Source organism: Dermochelys coriacea, chromosome 3 (assembly GCF_009764565.3).
Source record: "Dermochelys coriacea isolate rDerCor1 chromosome 3, rDerCor1.pri.v4, whole genome shotgun sequence".
Classification (NCBI taxonomy): Eukaryota; Metazoa; Chordata; order Testudines; family Dermochelyidae; genus Dermochelys; species Dermochelys coriacea.
In genome coordinates, this window is record NC_050070.1 from 200,235,526 (window position 1) to 200,257,718 (window position 22,193).

At 42.2% G+C, this 22,193-nt stretch overlaps 1 long non-coding RNA gene across 1 annotated transcript in view; it reads left to right on the plus strand.

The window, feature by feature from the left end:
• LOC122459580 overlaps positions 1 to 22,193 on the plus strand; it is a 52,924-nt gene that overhangs the window by 25,157 nt on the left and 5,574 nt on the right. The gene's annotated exons all lie outside the window — the stretch shown is intronic.

A 22,193-nucleotide genomic window follows, 5' to 3' on the forward strand; every position in this document is an offset into this window, starting at 1 on the left:
TGGTCCCCTCTTCACTCCCCCACTGTAAAATGTACTTCCCTTCCTCAAAGGGTGTTATAAGGCCTCTGTTAAGCGATGTGATTAGTGCCACTGATGTTAATACATACTTGTGTGCTTAAAGTTAAGTACCTTGCTGAATAGGGCCCTTTGATATCCTTGACCAGAATTCACTAAGGGCCTGATCCAAAACCCACTGAAGTCAACAGATTCCCATTGGCTTAAACAGGTTTGAAAAGTAGCATTGTACCTTTTCAGCTGGAGTTGCTTAAGAAGCCAACTGAGTGTTTGCCAAGTCGTGATCCAAATCCAACGACAAATTCGCTTCCAAACTGGCCTCTTGACCTGTAAGTGCTGCAGCTTTAACAAATTCATTAAGTGAGAGAATGCAGGGGTAGGGAAAAAAATATTACGTGACTCAGCCACACGCATTCTGTAGGTGACTTCAGGTTGCTGAGCTGCAGGGAACAATTAAGTAAGAGCTTCCAAGGGAGCAGAGCAATGAAATAAAAGTGTAATAAAAAGCAAAGGCATCAGCGCACACAATGAATGGGAAAAGCAGCTTTGCTAAAGAGGCCTTGGTAGCTGGGTGAAACTGACAATTAGGATGAATGTCTTTACTATTGGGGGAGTATTATTATTATTTTATTTTTATTATTATAGCTTTTATTGGGTGCTCTGGTTTATACAGAGTCTTTTTTTTCCAAGCAGGTAGGTTCATTACAGAATTACAGAGGAGTCTCTTCACTTCATCCAGCGCTGAAATGCAGTCTCTAGGAAAGAACACAGTAGCCATTATAACTTATAGTAGTTTGAGGACAAGAAAGTGGTGAAGAATGCATCATCCAGTTGAAGCGACAGGGGGAATTTAAGCAGGTAAAATAGAGTGTTCCAAATTGGAATTTGGCCACTAATGCTGGTATTAACAAATCCCCCAGACGGCCTTCAGAAAAATCCAGCAAAGAAACAGAAGATTCTGCTATAAGAAGCTACTTAGTACATAGCCAAACAAGTGGCTTTCTGTCTCTACTGGAAATTGTGAAGGGCAGAGTAAGGTTGTTTTTTTTTTTTTGTGGGGGGGAAGCCGGTTAGAGGTGAAACCAGTTTCCTAAATTATTTTTATATTTTAAGGGCCGGATTGTTATCTGGTGTAAATTGGCATAGATCCACTGATTGGCAAGCAGCTGGACTGGCTCAGGATCTGGCCCTAAAAAGAATAGAGAACAAGCTTCTGCACAGCAAAAAATGGCTCTCCCCTTGTTTCAATTTCCAAGAGCAACATCCCAGAGAAAGGAAGGGCGGCCAGCTTGTTTAACAAACTGTACTTTATTACAGTGCTGGAGAACAGCCCCTCCAAGGTATTGAATGTGATGTAGGTTCCTCACACTCAAGTGAGCAGCCTCTTCTTTTTATTATTATTGATTTCAAGATCTCACACACAAATTGGCTTTGCAAGATGACAATGAGTGCAGAAGAACCAAGTAACAAATTTAAGAGTGGCTCAATACTGCCAGAGCAAAAACATTAGGAACGTAAGTAACAAGAACCTAGTGTCTATGGGCCTCCATGGGGGGGAAAGTCCATGTAGGGACCAGGAAACTTTTAGCTTTAATTCACAGTATTTCCTTCACTGTTTACATCGGGAGGGCAGGGTTTCCCTTCTGGCAAATGGGGTGAAACACACCATACCAGTGATTGTTCTTGGATCCATGTGTGGATCCAGCAGGATTTGGCCCTCTGTGAAGGACTGTGTGATATGATGAGCATCTCCTCACAGGTGGAACACAGAAGTAGGCCTCTGAGTGGGGAGGAAGAAAGGGACAAGTTCTCAGGAGGCTCATTTTATGCCAGGAATTGGGATTCTGACATCTGTGCCTTGGTTGAAGCGTCCCTGAGAACAGATCTCTCATGAACAGGGGGGAAGCACCTCGTGTCTAATTAGTTGTGTGAAGGCTGAATTGGCAGTGAGACCATCACCCGCAGAGGGGATAGTTCTGGTGGGCTTGATTTCAGAGAGGGAGAGCATTCCAGAAGGCTGTGGATGCCAGACGAAGCTGGGTGGAGTGCCGTATAGAGTTGTTTGCGCTAAGTTCAAAAGCTGGGGCAAAGGTTTCCTTTCCTGAATGCCAATGTACATTTGATAAGAGCCCTGTGGTTCTTGATGTTCAGCAGTGGATTATCATTATCAGCCTCTTACAAGGTCTGTCTTTCTGTCAACAAAAGGCTGGGGATTTTGAATTTGTTTAAGCAGAGGCAGAATTCACAGCCAGGGTCGGAAGAAGCAAAGAAGCAGGGCAGGGTAACCCAAAGGGCCTGATTCTCCTCGCCTTCTGGTATAAATCAGGAGCCACTTCACCGAAGTCAGTGGAGTTACACCAAGGTAAAAACTGGGGAGACTGGAGAATTGGGCCACAATGTCTCTATAGTTATCCTCCTGGCTGGCTGTTACTCCAGCACCCCTTAGACCACAGAGAGGTGTGCACAGGTAACACAGTATTATCATCCACAGAGACGTCCCTGCAGTACTGAGGAATAGAAAATGCCTCTCGCCTTGCTCCCTCACAAGCTCAGGTGCAAGAGGAGCATGCTGCATAGCCCTTGCTTTCAGAGTAGCAGCCGTGTTAGTCTGTATTCGCAAAAAGAAAAGGAGGACTTGTGGCACCTTAGAGACTAACAAATTTATTTGAGCATAAGCTTTCGTGAGCTACAGCTCACTTCTCTCATGCTTCTGCAGCTGCTGGCTGACTTCCCCTGAGTCTGCTTCCCTCTTCCCACATTAATGGAGGAGGGGAATATCAGACTGTGGAAAGCATAGCAATTAAGCCAACTGTCTCTTGATAGATGTTTGTTGTTCCATATATAGTTTTCTTCAGTATAGATGCAATTTCTCCAGTGACATTTCTCTCCTTTAATAAATGTGTTGGCTGAGTATAGTATTTAATAAACTCTGCTGACTGACTCTCACACCCAGGCCATTTAATAGAAAACAGGTTCGTTTATGGCTCTCTTTCTCGTAAGCTCAATTCTGAACTGCAGTCTATGTCCCTGGGCAATTGTAACATCTATTTGTTGATTCACAGTGTCCCCTTTAAATGTTGCTGGCTTATTGGTCACCTTACCTGCTGATCCCAGTCAATTACCTACTCCCTCTGTGTTTCTGAACATAGCTCCCCAGAATGAAAATCAGTGCTAATTGTGTTTTTAAACCTCAGCCTCTTGTTAATAGGAATCTTCATATTTTCTGCAGAATGAGTGGGGAAAACCTATCCTGAGAGATACGAATGAGTTATTTATACTTTTTTATTAGTACGTTCCAGTTATATTAGCCCTTACATCTACCCACTGGATTATGCATTTTGTTGTGCTCTTAGGTGCTCTTATCACATTCATATGGCAGGGTTTATGTGCATTCACTAACAAGTGCATTAAAAACAAAATGTACACTGTATATATGGTTACTATAGCCTGTGTAATGAATCCCATATTAAGCTACCACCCAGGGACCAGTTAAAACTGTGTGCCTAATTTAAAAAAAATGCTTAACTAAATCCAAGTGAAATTGTATTGGACTTTGAAGTGATCACTTACAAGAAGAATGTATATATTGGCTCAGGCCTTCAGCCAAGGAATGAACAATGCAGGTTAGGACCAGGTGGTGCAAAGGTGGCAAGATGGTTTGGTGCTTTCCCATGGGGAACTTCAGATTTTCAGTGAATCTGAATACAAAAAGATTTTGGTTTAGAAATGCTGTTGCGGCACCTCATCTTATACTCCTAGGGTACATTTTCCCCTCCCTGACCCTGCAGAAAATGAAACAACAAACAGGGCAGTGACTCTGAAAGCCTGGGTCAACGGACTTGGGCTCACACTAAAAATAGATGCTGTTGGTGTACACAAAGTTCCTTAGTGTAGACATTCTTGCTTGGCTGGAGCCTGTGCTCTGAGACTCGCCTCCCTTGCCAGATCTCCGAGCCCTGGCTCCAGCCAAGGAAGGTGGGTCTCAAAGCCCAAGCTCTAGTCCAAGCGGGAAAGTTAACATTACTATTTTTAGACCTGGAGTGTGAGCCTGAGTCTGAGACTTGCTGCTGTGGGCTCTTTTGCAGTCTGACCGTACCTCCCCATTTTCTTCCATAGACTGGGCTCCCAGGATGCACCATGATCTTAGAGGGGGAAGATGTAGCCAAGGATTACCAAAGCATAGAGAAGCTCTGACCACACCCATTTTTCCCCAATTGCAGTGAGCAGGGATTAGGAGCCTTGATCTAAACAAAGGATCCCTTTACACTGCGTATTCCTTCAGGGGTCTGTCTGTCTGCCAGCTTTAGGGCCTGTTGGTGGCATTAGAGGAAACCTTGGTCTTAATTTGTGCTCCAATTAGTCTTTTTTTTTTTTAATTTAACATTGATTTTAGGGGAATTTATATAAATAACTATATATATTTTAAGGTTGCAGACTATAAGTCTCTGGTGTAAATTACTGCAAAGTGAGAAAAATGATGATGCAGCAAATTGGATTGGATTGCAACAGAATAAATGCAATAGGGCTTATACTTCGATCCACCTTGAATTCTTGTTCAGGGATTATCTTTTGTTGCTTAGTTACTGGATGCTGCCATCACCAAAAAGCACTGCTTTCAAGGATGACCGACAGGAATTGTTTCTGGAGGGGGCAGGGAATCTGTTGAATACTTCAATGGAGTAAAAGAGGCAGTCAGATGTATGGCTATGGGAAAGACTCTGATAATAAGGAAAAGTTATTAGTGTTATACAGAGCTAGATTTTTATAGAAAAATCTCAGAACACTTCAATATCACCAAAGCCCTGAAAATCAGGTTTGATGCTTGTGAAAACCAAATATATTTGTTATGAGGTAGGCCCTATGATTAGTGATGAGAGTCCAGGTGCTTTCTTTCCAGGGAAGGCTATGAATGCTACAGAAGCAGCCATTGTAGTGACCCAAGGAATGAAAGAGACAATGAAGGTGACTGGATGTGGAAGCTGAGGCATGTACATTATCCTGGAGTAGGTACTAAAAAGTGCTTCGTTTGTATGAAGTGTCACCTGATGGACCAGAAGATCTGAGGTTTGGAGATGCAAGTAGAAACTATATGGTTCAGTTTTGAAGGGGATTTGAGCAGATAATAGAAGGAAGGTGAGAGGAGGCTGAAGGGAAAACTCAAGACTCACAGATGCAAGCTGGACTGGAGAACTTTGAGGATAGACTGATGGGTGAGGAAAGAGGCTAGTGGAAGTATGTGACTATGAGAACTAGGCAGAGTTAAAAACCAGCTAGTGAAGGAGAAATAGAGCTCAGGAACAGGTTTGCTGAGTTGGAAAATGAAGAAGGGGCCCAGGAGGCAGTTACAGGAAATGGGAGGGCAAGGAAGAAAAGAGTAGTGGCTAGCCCTACAGGAAGAGGGGGAAGAGTCAATGGAAATAGCCAGAGTTAGAGGATGACTCGCAGAAGATTGCAAGGAAGAACTGAAGACAAGGACTTGCAGTCAGAAAGAACAGAAGGAAGAAGACTGGAGAATCGCACCAACCAAGAGGCAGGTCTCCATGACTGGGGACTCCCTACTAAGAAGAACAGACAGGCCTGTCACCAGAGCTGATCTGGAGAACAGAAGGGTGTGCTGTCTGCCAGGAGTTCAGCTAGAAGATGTGGAGCAGGAAAGAATCTACTGATTGCCCTAAATGTAGGAACAAATGATACAGCTAGATTCTCACTGGAGTACATCCAGGGAGATTGTGCAAGGCTAGGAAAGACTCTAAAAGAAAGAGGGTCACTTGACCTTCAGTGGGATTCTACCAGTGCCTGGAGGACGAGAACGAAGTCAAAATTATGATGATCAACAGAAGGCTCAGGCAGTGGTGCTATAAGGAGGACTTCGGAGTGTTTGACCACTAGGAGGCATTCTAGGACAGAGGACTGTACTCATGGGATGGATTCCACCTGAGTAGGGAGGGAGATGCTTATGTAATTTCTATGCCTCCTGATATTGAGCGGGAGGAAAATCAAGTATAAAAGGATAGAGCCGTTGAGAAAGGAATGACAGAATGTATAGAATGGCAGTGGCACTGTCTTTTTCCTCTTGGTGTCCAATGATGCTAACAGGTAGGTGATATTGGCAGTAGAATGACTGTACCTAATTGAGCAAGGAATCTGGGTGAAGCCAAGCAGAAACAACTAAGATGTCTGTTACTTAGGCTCCTCACGCTGGTGTACAAAGTGAAGGAACTAGAACTACTGGTGCAGGAAGTGAAACCTTATAACAGAAACATGGTGGAACAGTAGTCATGACTAGAGTAAAGGTATTAAAGGGTATGTGCTGTTCAGGAAAAAACAGAAATAGCCATCTAAATAAAAAGAAAACAAGCAAAGATGAAGTGGGACCATTAAGCAGTGAAGATGGGGTGGAGATGAAAGATAATATAGGAAACACCTAAATAAATACACTGCCTCGGTTTTTAATAAGGGTAATGAGGAGTTTAGGGTAGTGGCAGGGTGGCAAATGGAAATGAGGATATGGAAGTAGAAATTACCTCATCTGAGGTGGAAGTAAAAACTGAAAAAGTGTAATGGGACCAAACTGGGGGGCTGGATAATCTCCATTCACAATATAAACAAACTGGCTCATGAAATGGCAAGCCCAATAGGAAGGAGTTTTAATAAATCCATTAACTTGGGGGTCATACTCTGACAGGAGAATTGCTAATAAAGTATCTACTTTTAAGAAAGGGGGGGGGAACCCTACAGGCATGCTAGTGTGATCTCAATTATATGCAATGTCTTAGAACAAATTTTGAAAGAGAGAGTAGTTATGTACATAGAAGTAATCCGCTATTGGGATAAAATACAGCATGGTTTTACAAAAAGTAGATTATATGAGACCAACATGATCTCTTTGAGAAGACAATAGTTTGCGGCTTTTTTTTTTTTTGTTTAACAAAGGAAATCTAATTTACCTGGATTTCTGAAAAGCATTTGATACAGTTCCATATGGGAAATTAGAGAAGATGGTGATTAAATGAGAATTGAAGATGAATAAGGAACTGGGGTTAAAAGGGAGCCTCCAAGAGGCCATATTGAAAGGTGAGCTGTCCAGCTGGAGGGAGGTTACTAGTGGAGTTCCTCTGCTCCCAAGACCGATCCCTATCTTATTTAGCATTTTCAGTAATGACTTTGGCATATTTCAGAGTAGCAGCCGTGTAAGTGGTAGTGTACTAATAAAATTTGCAGATGATGCAAAGTTGGGTGATATTGCCAATATGGAGGAGGACCGGAATATCATATAAGAATGTCTGGATGACCTCAAAAACTGGAGTAATAGAAATGGGATGAAATTTAATAGTTCAGGGATTGGCAACCTTTGGCACACAGCCTGCAGGGTAAGCCCCCTGGCGGGCCGGGCTGGTTTGTTTACTTGCCGCTTCCACAGGTTCAGCCAATCGCGGCTCCCACTGCCCATGGTTTGCTGCTCCAGGCCAATGGGGGCCGCGGGAAGCAGTGGCCAGCACAACCTTCAGCCTGTGCCACTTCCCGCAGCCCCCATTGGCCTGGAACGGCGAACCGCGGCCAGTGGGAGCTGTGATCAGCCGAACCTGCAGAAGCGGCAAGTAAACAAACCAGCCCGGCCCGCCAGGGGGCTTACCCTGTGGACTGTGTGCCAAAGGTTGCCGTATCCTGTAATAGTGCATGTGAGGACTAACAACAAGAATATTTGCTATAAGCTGCGGATATGTCAGTTGGAAGTGACAGAGGAGAAAGAGACTTGGGTGTATTGGTTGCTCAGAGGAAGAGGATGAGCCCCCAATGTGACATGGTCATGAAAAAGGCTAATGCAATCTTAGGATGCATCAGGCGAGGTGTTTCGAATAGAGAAATGGAAGTGTTGTTGCCGTTATACAAGGTACTGGTGAGACCTCCTCTGGAATATTGTGTGCAATTCTAGTCTCCCACCTTTTAAGAAAGATGAATTAGGTACAGAGAAGGACTATTAGGCATGAAGAACTTATTTTTGAGAGGAGCCTCAAGGAGCTTGGCTTGTCTAGGCTAACCAAATGAAGGCTGAGGGGAAATATGATCTTCATAAATACATCAGAGTGATGAATACAGGGAGGGAGAGGAGTTATCTAAGGGCCAATGTTGATAAAAAGAACTAACAGATATAAACTGGCCATTACTAATTTTATGCTTGAAATTAGGCAAAGGTTCCTAACCATCAGAGGAGTGAAGTGCTGGAACAGCCTTCCAAGGGGAGTAGTGGGTGCAAAAATCCTAACTTCTTTAAGACTGAGCTGCTTAAGTTTATGGAGGGGGTGGTTTGATGAGTTGGGTCAAGTGCCATTGTAGACAATCTTAGACCGCTACGAGCAAATATCCCCAATGGACAGAGATGGAGAGAGCTCTGAGTTACTACAGAAAATTATTTCCCAAGTGTCTGGCTGGTATGTCTTGCCATCCAACTGATTGCCATGTTTGGGGTTGGGAAGGAATTTTCCCCCAGGTCAGATTGGCAGAGACCCTGGTGTGTTTTTTTTCCACCGTCCTCTGCAGTGTGGGGCGTGGGTCACTTCCTGGTATAAACTAGAGTAAATGTGGATTATCTGTAACTTCAAGTATTTAAATCCAGATTTGAGGATTTAACCACTAGCTGATGTTGCTGATGGATTACAGGAGTGGTGTGGGTGACATTTTGTGACCTGTGATGTACAGGAAGTCAGACTAGGTGACCATGATGGTCCCTTCTGACATTAAAGTCTGAGTCTATTAATGTGCACCAGCTTTGAACCAGTGAGCACGCTTGCTTTTGTGTAATTTGTACTTCATTGCATATTAATGAGGTAATTGTTCTTTGCAATTATTTTTATTACTAATTACATTAGCAGTGTGTGTCTTTAGTTTGCTTGTATAAGCATTTAAGAAGAGACTTAAGTAGAGCGTTAAGTAATACCCAAAAGTTGTTTGTTTAATACTTTGTAATTGGTTTCAACTTCAGTTCGGAAGCTGGGGCTTGCAAAACCAGTCTGCAGAATAAAATCTCAATTTTGTGCAAACGAAAGCAAGCAAGTTATCATTCAACCAAGCACTGTTATCCAAGAGGGATGTTCCCCATGTGAAATAAAATAGTTTAAATTTTCCATAGCACCTTGGACACGTCAGAAACGTGACAAAATGAGGATGCAGATAGTGCTGAGGCAGGGACTGTGCAGGTAAATGCAGCAATAATTCATGTGCTTGGCAATAATCCTCACATCCAGCCACGGGACTAAATCATGGAGCTCATTTTAGTGTCTTATATTGAGGCAGGCACATCTAGAAATGCAGTGTACGAGAACATCATCATTAACTCTGTGCCTCAAGATCTTGTGGGAGAGGATAATGAGCCTTAAATTTTGGACTCTTGAGACTGTGACTTTCTAGCCTGAGGGGTGAGTGTTACCAGTAACAGCTATGGGAAACCACTAATTTTCATATAGTGAGTGAAACTCCAGGTGTTTCAGGATCATTTACAAGACTTTGATTCTGGCTCTACATTTGCAATGTGTATTAAATCAATGGAAAGATTTCCATTGGTTTTAATGGACAAATGGGCACTGGATAAGGCCTTCATGAAGACTTTTTACCAACACAAAAGGCAGTTAGATGTTTAACTCCCATTTTTACTCTTGAACATCTTCTCCTTAGTCTGGAGGGATATGTTGCTATTTCTTCTGATGAGCATGACAAAACTTTGCTACTGATAAACTTCTTCATATTGCTCTGGGGCACAATTTTGTATTGTTTGTTTTAACAGTAAGGTTTCATCAGCAAGAACTGCCTTTTGTTTTGGAGATTCATAGATTTTTAAGTCCAGAAGGGACTATTATGATCATTTAGTCTGACCTCCTGCATTATATAGGCCACAGAAATATACAACGTAATTCCAGCATCACGCCCTTATCTCTCAGGCATCCAGTCTCCATCTAAAGACTTCAAATGATGAAGAGTCCACTGCATCCTTTTGTAATTTCCAATGGTTAATTTATCCTCATTTGCACCTTATTACAAATCATATTTGTCTAGCCTCAGCTTCCAGTTATCGGATCTTGTTATGCCTTTAATTTAGCAAAGAGCCCTCTGCTATTAGAAAGATTTTCTCCACAAACATATGTATTGACCAAGATCAAATCACCTCTTGACCTTCTCTTGGATAAACTAAATAGATTGAGCTTCTTTAGTATCACCTTGTAAGTCAGGTTTTCCATATCTCCTATTATTCTTGTTGCATAATATGAACCTTATCCAATTTATCAAGAACCTTTTTACACTGTAGACAACAGAACTAGACATGATTATGGCCTTGCTAAAGCTGCATATAGTGACAATGACACATTTCTGCTTCTACTCAATATTACTTTGTTTTCCCTAGACCAGGGGAAACATTAGACATATATAACCGGTAAAAGAATGTGCAGATATTCATTTGCATTTGCACCTGGGATCAACTATACAAAACACTTTGGGTTTCCATAAATCCATGAATATGGATTTTTACGGCTTTACCAAAGACAAAGGGTTATTTTTTTATATACAACTGTACACTGACAGTTGTATAACACTGGAAATTCAGTTTCTTTTTCTTCCTACTATGCATAATGCCAGGAGAGACAAGGTCACATTCACTGAAATATTTTTGTGGTAATAAGTCCTGCATCTCTAGAAGACTGGTTCAAAAGTGACCCAGATTAATAGAAGCCCAAAGTCACCAGTAGAAATGGGCATACCTTTGAGTCTGGATCTTCACTTTGAATCCATTCTCTCACTAAGAGATGGGAATCTTGAGATCCAGAGGTATGTGGTGTGTGTCTTTTTTGTTTTTTGTTTTTCCCCTGGGCCTATCTCTATTTGTAACTGTACAGAAGTCACTCAGTGACTCATCTGATATGAATTACCTGTGTCAGTCTTGGTCCTAGTAGACTCATATCTACATCTCAAGGGCGAGAGTGATCTCCACTTACATTTCCAAAGGCAAACCAATATTTGGGGACTGTATATGGAGATACCAATGTGATTAATTGATTTCTGTGCAGAAATTTTGCTTTGTAGGTACATGCACATACACTTAAGCCAGTGAGAATTTTGCCAGTGAGGGGATGGACTAAGTATTGTAGAATTTGCACCTATGAAATAGTTCTGCTTCTGAGAAGAAGCAAGAATATAATAGACTGGATCCAGCTTCTACTGAAGACAATGGAAATTGACATCAGTGGGAATTGGACAGGCCCATAGTCTTTAAGTTATACTAGAAGGAGAATGATTGATTGAAATACCATTAACACATGCCAATAAATGTAGGGGAGAGTCAGTGTTACAGTTTATTACACCCTAATTAAAACAGATAGCAGAAAACATCCCGTGGCTAATTTGCTACCCAGCAGTACCACTGTGTGTGTGCACTCCCAAAAAGTGAAGGATACTCTAGCTTTACCTCTTTAGGTATCTTGCATCTCAGCTTGCCCCGTTTACCAGAAGAAGTTATCACAGACCTAGCTGGGCCTGTGGACTAGCTTCCCGAGGAATTCTTTCCTTAGAAGATAAGGCATTTGGTACCCTGCCAACAGCATATTCATTATAGAAAATAAAGTGAAGCAACAGCACGGTCTGGCTAGATGCCCAAATCACTATAGAGCTGGTGTTATTGACTGTATGTGTCTGAATTGTTCTCCAACAGCAGAACTCAATCTGCCTTTCACAAATGTTTAGTTCACTTTCATTTGCAGGAAGGTGTAGAAAGCCCAGGAGCTGTCCATGTCTAAATTGTTTGGAGACAGAGATGGGATGTGACTTTAAATTGCAGAGGGAGAAAGGGGAGTGAAAGGGATCTCCTGCAATCTCTGTATTCTTTCTGTAGCAAGGCCAATGTCTGCACTACTGGGGCCATTTTCGTGATTTGTGTTGATGTTTACCAATGGCTCTGAGATTTTTGCAATGGGTTGCATTACAGCGAGCCATCATATCCACTGCAGTACAGGAAAGGAAATGCAACTTAGGCTCCAATTATCTTGCGGCGACTGCCAGCCATACTGACACTTGGGAGGCAGTGTGGGCTAGAGGATAGGGTACTGGAGTCATGAAACAGGGATTTTATTCCCAGCTCTGCTATTGACCTGCTGTATGACCCTGGGCCAAATCCCAATCATTTCATTTCTGTGTCTCTGCTTGCCCACTATCATCCTTTGTTTAGATTGTAAACTGTTTGGGACTGTACCCAGTACAATGGAGCTTGAGTCTTGGTCGAAGCCTCTAGGTGGCATTGTAATGCAAGCAATATTAACAAATCTGCTTCGCCTGTATATATACTCTAATTAAATTACCACCCCAGAACCATCTGATCCCACAAAAACTAAGAATCATGTCTTCTGTCTGAAACCCTTGTCTTTCTCTCATCCTGTTTGTGTCATCTTAAGCATGACATACAGATGGCAGAATGATGGGAGACCGCTGCAATTTTTAAGCACAATGAGGTGGATTAAGGATGGAGTTTTATCCTGATCTACTTGTGTTACATTTATCAAGCACCATGCATGTGTCTGGCACTATACAATGCAGAAAAGAAGTGGTCCTTGTCCCAAAGAGCTTCAACATAAATAGACAGTACACCTCACACATGTATCATGTTGGCTGATTAAGTGAAAGTCACTCTTAAAACTGCATGGGGTTTTTTGTTTCAAAAGTTTTCCTAGGTGCCCTACAGCTAAGGGGGGGAGGTGGCACAGAAAAAATGTTGAGTGACTGCAGAGAAGGTGGATTCTTAACGCACTAAGACAGGGGAAACTTTTAATCAAAGGCACAACATGGGCAAATGAACCAAGTTCAGTGCCAGAGAAATATAGTGTTGTCGCTTCCGACACCAGTGTCCCATCACCCTCTGCAGCCTGGAGACAGAATTCTGGGGTCCTGCTGGTCAGCTTCCCTGTGCCAAGATCAGTGAGTCTGGGTATGCTCTCGGGTAACCTGCTTTATTGGCGCACACAACTCTCCTGAAAGGGAGGCAGTCACAAGGAGCACGTGGGCAAGTCCCTCTTTCAGCTGACCCGCCAGTGCTAGGTCCTGGGAAGCTATTCTAGTTGGGCCAGATTTCAGAGTAGCAACTTGCATAATGACAGGTTTCAGAGTAGCAGCCGTGTTAGTCTGTATTCGCAAAAAGAAAAGGAGTACTTGTGGCACCTTAGAGACTAACAAATTTATTAGAGCATAAGCTTTCGTGAGCTACAGCTCACTTCATCGGATGCATTTGGTGGAAAAAACAGAGGGGAGATTTATATACACACACAGAGAACATGAAACAATGGGTTTATCATACACACTGTAAGGAGAGTGATCACTTAAGATAAGCCATCACCAGCAGCCGGGGGGGGGGGGGAAGGAGGAAAACCTTACATGGTGACAAGCAAGGTAGGCTAATTCCAGCAGTTAACAAGAATATCTGAGGAACAGTGGGGGGTGGGGTGGGGGGAGATATAACATGGGGAAATAGTTTTACTTTGTGTAATGACACATCCATTCCCAGTCTCTATTCAAGCCTAAGTTAATTGTATCCAGTTTGCAAATTAATTCCAATTCAGCAGTCTCTCGTCGGAGTCTGTTTTTGAAGTTTTTTTGTTGAAGAATAGCCACCCTCAGGTCTGTAATCGAGTGACCAGAGAGATTGAAGTGTTCTCCAACTGGTTTTTGAATGTTATAATTCTTGACGTCTGATTTATGTCCATTCATTCTTTTACATAGAGACTGTCCAGTTTGGCCAATGTACATGGCAGAGGGGCATTGCTGGCACATGATGGCATATATCACATTGGTAGATGCGCAGGTGAACGAGCCTCTGATAGTGTGGCTGATGTGATTAGGCCCTATGATGGTGTCCCCTGAATAGATATGTGGACAGAGTTGGCAACGGGCTTTGTTGCAAGGATAGGTTCCTGGGTTAGTGGTTCTGTTGTGTGGTATGTGATTGCTGGTGAGTATTTGCTTCAGATTGGGGGGCTGTCTGTAAGCAAGGACTGGCCTGTCTCCCAAGATCTGTGAGAGTGATGGGTCGTCCTTCAGGATAGGTTGTAGATCCTTGATGATGCGTTGGAGAGGTTTTAGTTGGGGGCTGAAGGTGATGGCTAGTGGCGTTCTGTTATTTTCTTTGTTGGGCCTGTCCTGTAGTAGGTGACTTCTGGGTACTCTTCTGGCTCTGTCAATCTGTTTCTTCACTTCAGCCGGTGGGTATTGTAGTTGTAGGAATGCATGATAGAGATCTTATAGGTGTTTGTCTCTGTCTGAGGGGTTGGAGCAAATGCGATTATATCGTAGAGCTTGGCTGTAGACAATGGATCGAGTGGTACGATCTGGATGAAAGCTAGAGGCATGTAGGTAGGAATAGCGATCAATAGGTTTCCGATATAGGGTGGTGTTTATGTGACCATTGCTTATTAGCACCGTAGTGTCCAGGAAGCGGATCTCTTGTGTGGACTGATCCAGGCTGAGGTTGATGGTGGGATGGAAATTGTTGAAATCATGGTGGAATTCCTCAAGGGCTTCTTTTCCATGGGTCCAGATGATGAAGATGTCATCAATGTAGCACAAGTAGAGTAGGGGCATTAGGGGACGAGAGCTGAGGAAGCGTTGTTCTAAGTCAGCCATAAAAATGTTGGCATACTGTGGGGCCATGCGGGTACCCATCGCAGTGCCGCTGATTTGAAGGTATACATTGTCCCCAAATGTGAAATAGTCCTTTGGTGATCTTCCTAAAAACACCATCCTGGCCACTATGGATGTAGAAGCCTCTACACCAACATTCCACACAAAGATGGACTACAAGCCGTCAGGAACAGTATCCCCGATTAATGTCACGGCTAACCTGGTGGCTGAACTTTGTGACTTTGTCCTCACCCATAATTGTCAAACTATGCATAGCAGCACCATCTGGTGACTCCTGATATGAAGGCACAAAAAGGCTCTCTCTTTGTATAGTTAAGTCAAACCTTAGCATCCCGTTAGAGCAATTGGGGATATTGGGTTTTTATTAATGGCCCACAGCGAAAAATGTCATTGAGATTATTGCTGAGTTCCAGAATACCTTGGACTCCATATGTTTGCTTAGCCCAGCCAGGTGCTTGGGCATATGTCTATGGGGATAGGAGGCATCTTCTTGGCTGAAGTATCTTCTGCAATGTGCATGCGCATGTGTGCATGCGCGCACACGCACACAGAGCAATGAATTCTTTGGCACTGCTCTCAGCCTCAGCCTGTCCTTCCACACTCCCAGCACGTATGCACCAGCTTCTCTGCCTGAAGACCCCTTAGCTGCAGTTAAAAGGAACCTCATCAGTGTTAGAGCAGAATCAGACCCTGTGGATATGTCTACACTCAAGTTAACAAATCTAGGGTCTGCTAACCTAGGGCTTGAGCTTCCATACTCATTTGTAAGTCCAGGTTAAGAATTGTTGAACCCTGGGTCCCTACTTGGGGCTCCAGGGTCTACACTGCTTTATGCAGGCCTAAGTCCAACCACCCATATCCCAGATTTGCTAGTGCCCTCCCAAAATGCAGGCACCCTAGCTCTTTGTTTGTGGTGCAGTGAGGGAAAATTTGATTGTCCAGAGGGCAAAGAAAGTTGGCCTGTGAGATTGAGGGATACTTTTAGCAGACTCCCAGAGCACGAGTTCAGGAGGGGTGCATCTATGCTGCAAACCACTAGGGCTTTAACCCTGCCTTCCAGCTTAACTCAGGCTAGGGCCCTCCACCTTGTGGGGTCCTCGGACCCAGGATTCGAGCCCTGGATTAGAGTGATTTGTGTATAGCTGGAAGAGGGGTTAGGATTGCAGTGCAGGCATAGACTATATGGTGGTCACACAAATATACAGATGAAGAAACAATTGGAAAATGTCAGCTGAAGTCTTAAATGAAGTAGGGTGGGGATATATTCGCATTGATAGCGGATGCTGTGGCACAAAAACATTGCTTCTTATGGATAACCAGAACTAGCTAATCAGCTAAAATGCTTCAGATGGCACACTTCCAAAGCAAAACCTTTTCCAGGTTCTTTATTAGCAGATTTCATGCCTTCATTTGAGGATTGTGAAGCATTTTACAAATAGAAATTATAATTCAAAACATCCCCTTGAGGTAGCAAGTATTACTAACCCCATTTCTGTAGTCCTTCCTTCCTGTCTCCTGCGCCAGCCTGTGTGTGTGTGTGTGTGTGTGTGTGTTTAAGAGGATGGGGCAGGAAAACTACAACTTCACTTTGAGGGTGGTGAAGCACTGGAATGGAGATTCCACCACCTCCTTAGGTAACCCATCTTTAGAGGTTTTTAAGGCCCGGCTTGACAAAGCCTTGGCTGGGATGGTTTAGTCGGTGTTGGCCCTGCTTTGAGTAGGGGAATGGACTAGATGTCCTCCTGAGGTCTCTTCCAACCCTGATATTCTATGATTCTATTCTATGTCAGCACTTTTCACATATTCTGTCACATCAGCTATGTCACATTAGTACAAATCTGCACAAATCTATTGTGGGTTCAGTGTAATGTTAGATGAAATTCATTTTATTCCATTTCTTGTTTTCAGAATGGTATCTGCCATCTGTTAATGGGTCTGAGTTAAAAGTTCACTGAGTGCAACGCTTTGTGATCCCTGCTTTCACATCACTAGAGACCAGCTGGTTTTGTTCTTTTCATTCTTTTAGTTGCAAACTAAATTAGAGTATAACAAACTGCTGACAAATGTAATGTTTGTTATCCGAGCCCTGGTGCGCTGTGCTGAAACACTCCCTACAGCGCAGCTTATGCAAACACTGACTACTGTTGGGAGCACTTACCACCAGGGATAGTTTTGATTTGGAATCCTGCAGGAATTTTACCCCCACAGTATATGGGCAGGAATTTTTCTCTAGAGCTCAGTTATCATGTGAAAACTGAAAAGTGAACATCTATTACCATGGTTAGATGGATGACCTCGTGATTAAGCACAGGACAGGAGGTAGGAGATCTCCGTTGAGTTCCTGGCTTCCACAGTCTCCCCGTCTCACTGTGGACCTGTCACTTAATTTCTCTGTACTTCTGGTTCTGCCCTGTAAAGTGGGGATGTTAATGCTGATTTTCCCCATCCCTTCGTCTATCTTGATTCAGTTTCTCAGGGCAGGGACTGTTTCTTACTAAATGTTTGTACAGTGCTTATCACCTACAAGGCCCTGATTTTTATTGAGGCCTTTACGTGCTACAGTAATGAATCATAATAGTTGATTTCCTCTGTGTGTTTAAAGGATGTGGGCATTTGTGGACCTAGGTCACCCCTTCTTTCTTTACATTTATTTGTTAATACAAATTGTGAACATGATTTTTATTTTTATCGGGGGGGAAAAAACCATGCATCCTTCCTGTGACTGGTTCTGCTCAGGGTGGCACCTAGAACTGGGGTACCACTGAGCCCTCTGACCCGCCAGCTTGGGCTCCCTCTCACACTGTTGCTGTGACAAGTTGCAAAGCCCTCCCAGCTTGCACTTCCACCAGCATTCACACAGGTAGGGACACACCCAGCTGCAGTCATATGCAGGCTCTCTAACCACCAGCCCCCAGTCTAGGACCCCAGAGCAGTACCATCCTGCCCTGGTCAAATCTGGCCAATATATGGGTTTAACTCCCAGTCTGCCTCTCCCTCAATGAGAAGAGGACCATGCACGCTTGTGGTAACCAAGCTGAGACTTTCCCCAGACACCTTGTCAAACACACACTGGTTTGGATTAAAACATAAAATAATTTTATTAACTACAAAAGGATAGATTTTAAGTGATCAAAGCAGACCACCTAGTAAATAAACAAAACTGCAAACTGAGCTGAACATAATTCTCATCCTGAGTGATAAACAGGCTGGCAGATTTTTAAGGCACAAGCTACCTTGGCTTTGCACTTGGGTTTCCCAGGTTTAAATACACAGGCTAGAAATCCCTTTAGCATGGGACCATCACTCCCCCCCCCCCCTCCCGGTTCAGTCTTTATTCCTCAGGTGTTTACAAGGATAACAACAAAACATGAATGTTCATCTTCTAGTTTCCTTCCCCCTCCTACACTTTCAATTATTGTTCTGCTATGGTTGCCTAATTAACAGCTTGTGGTTATGCATAACAAAATAAATATGCATAACAAAAATTAGCAGCTCTGCTGCTAATTATGGCTGTTGCATTTGCAAGATGAAATAAGAATTTCAGCTGCCCCCCAAAAAGGCCAAAGGTTCAAACAAAGCCAGAAGTATCACATGCTTTGTCTTGTGGGGTATTATGTGAGAATGGAACTTTACACTAGAGGATTGAAGTTTTGTCAACAACCTTGAAAAGAACTTGCAAAGATTTTTTTTTCTTGGTGTTTGCGGTGGGTATGTTCAAGTTTAATAGAATTCACCCTTCGTATTTTAGGTATTCTCCTTTTCTATTTAAAGACTATTAGCAACTGTGGATGGCTAACCTGTGTTACTGCTCAATGCCATGTTTTAAACTGGAGGACTAAGGCCCATTGTGCTGGATCAGGTCCTAACTTCAAGCATGCAAAGTCAATGAATTAATTACCTGCCTACCATTAGGCCTGTGCTAATGTACTTTGTTGATTTGAGGTCCCATAAGCACAATTTTAAAAAGATCCAGATACAATATTTTTGTAGCATTCATGGGAAGGCCATGTGGGAAAGAGCTTGACCCTGCACTTTTTTGATGGTAGTGGCAGAGCCAAAATGTACACACAAATGTGCAGCTGCATCTGTGACTGGGGGTCAAGGGAACTGCACCCACGAAGAGCCATTTAAAGCATGCCCTGGTCAAGTGCAACAATTGCCTGCTCTGAGCATGCAACTGTGCTAATGCACTTGCCATGTACACACGCATCAGACAGGAGGTCGTGAGTCTCTGCCTCATGGCCCTGACTGCATAAGCTAATGCAGAGCAGGGCTGTAACTTTTGCTTAATGTCGATTTTTTTTTCTTTTGCTTGCCGTGAGCATTTAATGACTTGTAAAGCATTCTCCAAGGCATCTGAAAGACGTACTAAATAAGTACATTTGGTCACAGTGTCCCAGTTTTTCACCGAACCCCAATTTTTTTTCCAAAAACGTATTTTTGTTTTGTTTTTTTCTGAAAAACAAACAAAATATGATTTCTCCTTGGTTTTTTTTTTTAAAGTGGGGAAACAAAACAAAACAAAAATGGTTGGAAATATTGGGGAAAAATTTAAGCCAGGTCTAATACTAATGCTTTGCACCTCTGTAGCACTTTCAGCCAGTTTTTTAAAGCTTTTTAACATGAGCTTCCCAATTCACCCACATCAATGTTTAGTGTTCTCCTCATCTTTTGGATGCGGGGAGGAGGAACAGGTAATTTGTTCAAAATTGCACAGGAAGACTGTGACACAGCTGGAAATTGAACCAGATCTCCTGATTCTCAATCTCCTCCTCAAGCCTGTACATGATACTCCCACTATTCTTCCCAGCTGTGGATTAAGAGTTTGTTTTAAAAACAACTCAAGAGATTAACCTTTAATCATTTTAATTGATAGATAAATGATGGGTTTCACTGTTTCACAGGGGACATCATACAAACAGCCTGTACTGGAGTAACATGACAATTCCATGTAAACACTATACGTGATTTTGGCAGAAGAATGGCACTCATACTTGACATTACTAAATGTTTCTGGAAGCTTTCAGATCTTATGATAAGGCTGTAGTGGAGTTGACAGCTATAACCAGATAATTATTACCCTGTGATGGCACAATATTTACTACTTACTGGGTTAGTAATTATCCTGCAATTTCTGTGTTTTGCAATCTGTGACATGTGTAAACATAAGTAGAGCTGGGCAAAAATTTTAATCCAAAACCTTTTTCACTGAAAAATACAGATTTGGATCAACGGAAACATTTTGCAAATTCATGTTGAACTTGCTAAATTAGTTTCAATCATAACCTCCCACTGCCAAAAATATATATATATATTATGAAACAATTGAAACATTTCATTTCATTGTTTTCAAAATGAAATATTTTGATTTTTTTTTATTCAGAACAACTTTTCCTTTTTGAATTCTAATTCATTTTGTTTGATTCTTAACATTTTCTTTAAATAAAATTAAACACTTCATTTTGGGTCACCTGAAATGTTTTGTCTGGCCAAAAATGAATTTTCTGTGTACTTTTGTGGTTATTGGAAGAAAATAAATTGTCATTCTGAATTATCCTGAAACAATTTTTCTCCCACTCGGATCATCCAGCAAACCAAAAAATCAATTATTTTCACAGCCAGCTCTAAACCCAGTTTCTGTATTTTCTATACCATTGATTCCTTCCAGGATTCACTGAAACGCTGAATCGATCTTATTTAGCCAAGTAGTGTTGCCTGAGAAACATGATTAGATGAGGATGATAGTGTCTTTCACAATGGAAAGTTCCATGATCGTAGTTTCAGCTGGTGAATTTTCACTGCAGTGCTAGAAGTGCTTGGCAAAAATAAGAGAATGACATGGTAGAGCAACATGTGTTAGAACTGCTCATGGTACAGTTTGAATGACCATCAGTAACAGTGCTTAGAGGGGTCTTAGCTTTGTGGTTCTGTCTCCCATACCATTTGCAAGATAATCTTCATAGCACAAAAGCAAGGGCATTACAATCACTCTCCCTGCTTGAGCAGAAGCATTTAAAGCCTTCTAGTTTAAATATGAATAATGATCACCGTTATAAACTGATCATCCAGTACAATTCCGTAGCTCAAAAATCTATAAGATGTCTACCTTCATAACAACAGACTATTGTCACAAATACCAAGAAAGATAGTCCACCTGACATACCAGCTCCAGCAACATGTCTCATCCCAGCATGCCCTAGCCATCCCCCACTCATCCTCCACTAACCCTTCCTCCTTGCCAAGCCAGGGAAAGATTAACAAAACAACATGCAGTATGGTGGGTGCCCTAAAGATCACCAGATTGAGGCTGTGGTAGGCCAAGCAGGGAAGCGCATTCCAAAGCTAATTTTCTAGTCCATCTTTTTCTGTAAGCAGAGACATCTGATCCAGTGATTTCCATATTTACTTATTACAGGGTTGGAAGATGACTTGCAGTTGGTTGAAGTTTGTATGTTATTAGAGTACTGCATGAGAACATGGTCATTTGTGGCTCCTGAGGTATATCTTGTAATTTAGGGTTGTTTCCTACAAGCAGTTATGGCTTGGAGTTCTGTGTGGTGGTATCATTAGGGTTGTAATTTTGTCAGGGTAAATCCTTATTTAATTATGGTAAAACTATCAACAATATCTCAGTAAAGCGGAGAGATAACAGGATCAAATCCACCCTCTGAGAGCCATTCCCAATGCCCGTCTACTTCAATCAGAGATTCAGGGATATGTGGGAAGGCAGAATTTAGCTTGGGTTTCGGTAACTGAACAACCAATAGAGAGAATAACTTGTTCAAATGAATGATGGCGGACTACTCCCAACACCCATAAGACTAGATGGCTGACAAATATTTACCTGAGCGGCCTTTCCTAGGTAAGAACCTGGTCTTGTGGTGTTTATCTCGGGTAAACTGGAGGATCTACTCTATATGAGGTCTTCTCATGGAATTCAATTGGAATTATTCCTATTTAGAGCTGACTGACGTTTCTCAAATTTGTACAACTTATTTCACTGACATTTTGAATTTGAAACAAATTATAGGACACAAACACAGGTGGTCAAAAAAGGGGAGAAATGAAAAAGACAGATGTTCATTTCAATGAAAAGTTAGGTAAAAATATTCAAGAAAAAACAAAATAGGGAATATATTGAATGCCACTTTAGAGTACCTGTACTAATATCCTACAATGGGAGAATAGAGCCACAGGGGACCAGATATATACACACGCGCACAGATATTCCTCGTGTGTGTAATCCAACATTTTCCCAACCCTTGAAAGGTTTGATTCAAGTAACAAGGCAATATTTGTGGAGACCAAGTGTGTCTTTGTTTGATATGAAGCATTTTGCGCTGTGTTTCTTCTTGAATAGAGCTGGCTGAAATGTTTTGAATGAAAAAAAGTCATTAAAATATGGCTCCTTTTTGAAAATGGGAGTTTTTACCAATATTTTTTTCATATTTTTCAAAATGATTTTTGTATAAAACCGGTTGTTGTTTGTTTTTTGGTTTTTCATTTTCCTC